This window comes from Rhagoletis pomonella, unplaced genomic scaffold (assembly GCF_013731165.1).
Source record: "Rhagoletis pomonella isolate Grant_MI unplaced genomic scaffold, Rhpom_1.0 Rhpom_scaffold_00006, whole genome shotgun sequence".
Taxonomy (NCBI): domain Eukaryota; kingdom Metazoa; phylum Arthropoda; class Insecta; order Diptera; family Tephritidae; genus Rhagoletis; species Rhagoletis pomonella.
The window spans coordinates 38,301,404-38,305,907 of record NW_023458560.1 but is presented as its reverse complement, the minus strand read 5'-3'; positions in this window follow the sequence as shown (position 1 = coordinate 38,305,907).

Here is a 4,504-nt window from a genome sequence, read left to right as displayed (position 1 = left end):
CATTAATTGGTAAATCACATATCGATTAATCGGAGCTCTAAATTTTGCTTGTAAAAATTTTATAATCTTACAATTAAAAAAAAATATTAAAAAAATCATTAACAATGTTTTTAACAGCCTGAGATACAGTGATTCGGGATAAATTGTTTAATAATTTTGCTTTTTTCGATCTGGCAACTCCAAAAGATATAACAAATCTTGATAATAATAAATAACGATGATTGCAACTAGCATTATTATAAACATCGGCCATGTCATCTCTAGGAAAAAAATTTTATAAAATATTGTCTAAACTCTACATATAGCTACGCATCAAGCACAAGCATATTAACTTAACTGTAACTTAAATTTTAAATTACATTATTTTTATGCATAAAATGTTTTGCAAGCCATTTATTTATATACATACATGCATACGTACATAGACATATATCTAGTATATAACCATGTACATACAATATAATTTTTAGCTAACAAATACTTTAAAAGTAATTGTAGCTAAAAGAAGTAAACTTGAAAAATTCTTAAAAAGCAAATATCCGATATGTCTATATTTTACTTAAAAATCTAATTTTTTTTGTTAAAGTTCTTTAAAGTTGGGACAATTATTGCCAAACCGTTCAAATATTGCATTAAAGCCAAGCAATATAGTGCCTTACAGGTAAAAAGTGCCAAGTTGACTTAAGTTGGTTTATCAAAGGAAAAACTCACAGACATATGTACATACATAAGCACATATTTTGTATACGAACATTTGCAATTCACCACTTTGCCATATAAAAAACACTTGTACGAATTTATAAGTTCATTCGCATGCACATAATTTGCTAACAGATGAGCAATCGACTCCATATTTTTTCCACGTTGCCTTAAGGCTTGTTTTCACTATGTCAAATACGTAAGAATAGTCAAAACAGACTTGAATGAGAAAACAGAATATCGATTTGATTATATCGGAAAAGCTCTTTAGTTGATTATGTTTTTGGGCCTCATACATGGATTAAGGAGAAAAAAGTTGCGCCAAAACTGGTTGAAAAATTGTGTTGGCAACTTATGGCATAGTGAAAACTAGCTATTACGTTTGAACTATTATTGTTATTTTACGACACGAGAGAATGCATATAAATATACAATACATAAGTAAAATATTAATAGCAATATTGCATTCAAATTGATATGGACATTGTTATGTAGTTGTAATTGTAGTATTAAAGTATTCATTGTAAAATTTGGCAAAATTCAGTTGAATAAAACTTTAAAAATTTACCTAAAATGTTAGTTTGCAAGAACGTAGATTTCCCGAAAATTGCACTACGATGGATTTAGCGATAGCCCAGAATGTTTAATCTCTTACAAATTGTTTCCCAAAAATATACGGGTGGTCGTATCTTTCTTTTTTTAATGCATTTGCTTCAGAATTACCCTCAATATCCGGGTTTCCAGGCGCACAAATGAGAGGAGTTCTATAATGCTGAGCAGTCTCGTTCAAATATGTATCTACGACATTCAGTAAGGACTTTGCTTTATCTAACTGCGTGTCTAAAGCTTCGGGGCATGACAGACTGACTTTTTCTCTCTGTAAGTATTCGAGCGAGAATCGTTCACCCGATGGCCAAGATTTGCGATTGATATAGGGTGTGTTCGTACGTACGTAATAATTACCGCAATTTTGCAGCCTTTTTTGCTTGCTTGATATGTTGCTGATGCTCAACTGAAAATCTTCTGAAATGCGGTGGATTTTGATTTGCCAATGATGAGCAACTGATTGTCAAAATTTTGTTCTTCGAACGCTTGATGTAGGCAGAATCGCCCAAATTTTCGCATAGAACGTGATGCTCTTTCATAAAAAGTAAGGATGTGTTCAGAAATGCATCAAGCCAAAGCATCAGTTTCTTTTCTTTCTAAACTACAACACTGTACCGCAAAATCAACTTTTTCTCTGGGTATTGGACCAAATCAATTTTTTTTTAAGAGCTTGAGTCATAGGTAAAACAGTGATTTCTCCGTTTTTCGGAGTTGGCCTCCGAAATCGAGATATTGGCCACCGAAGTTCGGAATAGGACCTTTGGTAAAAAATTATATTTAATTTTTGCATGTAAATAACTAAAAACCTAAAAATATAGACATAGTCCTCCTTTTGCTCTTATTTAAATGGTATATAACTTTTTTTGTGCAAACTTATATTACAGGTGTTATAAGAGGTCAAAGTTCAGGTCTTCGAAAAATTAAATTCCTTATATTGCAAACAATTTTGAACTGATTATTAAAAAAATTTCTCCCGATATACATATGTGTATACTTCGTATATAAAAATTTTTGAAAAAACACATTTAAAAGAAAAAATACCTTTTTTTATAAAAAAAAAAAAATATTTGAAACAAACAAATTACTAGCCGATTTTTAAAAAATTGGCATCGTTGTAAAGACGATTAAATTCCCTTTCTTCTCATATGCATATTTGTATACTTGCAAATGAACTTTTCTCTCAAAGTTTAAACTGCTGGCAAATGTAAATAAGGATTAAAATTTAATAACTAATTAATACAACTTAAATAAAATCTGTGGAAAATTAACAACAAAATACTTTTTTCGCTAAATCTATAAAGGACCCTTTTATTTCTCAAAAAAACCGAGGTAACAGTTATTCGTCGCCACGCTGTAAATTGGAAAGGCATATCAGAAGGAATTAAAGGGGTCACGTGACTTGTGGTTCCGTAGTTATGGCTGATGAAAACGTCCACGCCCATGTTACGTGCTACGCTCCCTTCTAAAAACTCCTTACTATAAGCACCTACCATAGATATGTTTGCATACTAAATTTCAGGTTCATGTGACTTATGGGTCCGAAGTTATGGCTGATTAAAAATTCCATGATTATGAGATGAGCCACGCCCCTTCTACAAACTCAATTATTTATATCTTACTATAAGAACCTACCATATATATGTCTACATACTAAATTTCAAGTTCATGTGACTTATGGGTCCGAAGTTATGGCTGATTAAAACTTCAAAGCCTACTGGATGTGGCACGCCCCCTTTTATAAACTCATTTATATAAACCTTACCATAAGCACCTACAGTTATGACTTCATATCAAATTTCAAATTCATGCGACGTATGGTTCCGAAATTCGGATCGCTGCTGGTGGTAAGAGTATACAGGTAAAAAAAAAAAAAATTGGTTGCCAATCTAATTGAGAAGGTTAACAGATTTCGTTAGAAAAACTAATTGTTTCGTGTATGATATATTTATTTTTCATACATACCATGTACAGATTTCGAAAAAATGTTATTTCTGCAGTGAAAACACGGCCATTCCTTTTGAATTTCGTGAAATGAAGTCGTTCATGAGTTCATGGATACGAATGCAATATTGCTACAGGGAAAATTTTAGTGAAAATCGGCAGGAAAAACCAAAAAAAACAACTGGGCGCTCTAGCTCCAACTCAAGCTGTTGCAGTTTAATTTGGTCTTACATTTTTTAATTAATTAAATAATAATTTAATAAATTTTTAGTTTAAAATGTTCCTTTGATCTTACATTTATATTTTTGTTTCTTGTTTTGTTCTTTTTCTATTCCATTGGCTTTTACTTGATTGGAATATTTCCGATAAAAAATTTCCAATACTCGGAATGCAGATCATCAAATTTCCGAAGAATTCCGACTCGAAGTTGATCGAAATGTAGAACAAGGCGGAATCGGAAATAATTTCCGATTGTCAGAATGCAGAACACCAACATTCGGAAACAAATCCGATTCCGATTCGAATCGGATTGCAGAACAGGGCTGATTGAATTCGAATAGCTACGAATGGAGCGTATACTTTGAATAAGGGTGTGTTCAGAAATGCATCAAGCCAAAGCATCAGACGCATTTATGGGCTTGGTCGAGTTTCAATCACAACCGCAGTGTTGCGCGAATTATTAAAGTATCACGTTTAGATTTTTGGCAACGTTTTATCAGTTGGGAAGTTGCAACAGTCATGCAAGTTTTCATCAGTGCTACAGTATTGCCGCTTTTATTACGTGCCTCGAACAGGCCCTTTTAGTTGCGTAAATAAGGCATTTCCATCAGTTATAGTTTAGAAGTAAAAGAGGCTGATGCTTTGGCCTGATGCATTTCTGAACGCATCCGAAGCTACCGGGGATTCATTTACCCGCTGAATGTACATTCGAACCGTTCCCTACAATGGCCGAATACTTCAAAGAAATATGCAGCAGACCACACCAAAATACAAAAAGAAAGCAAAGAATAAGAGATTCAAGTAAAATACAAGTTTTCTTTTTTAAACAAATAACTTATTAATGTTATATTTTGCAGTCTTTCTTTTTTACATTATATTTCCTCTTAGAGACTAGTTAACTCTTTACTAATAGCTTCTTATGAATTACACATTAAAGTACAGAGATCTATTCCTAATTACATTTGCTAACTGCTACAGATTAATCTACCTCCTCAACAGTGGGACCACTGCGTCCACTATTGAAACCGCCCGCCTGTTG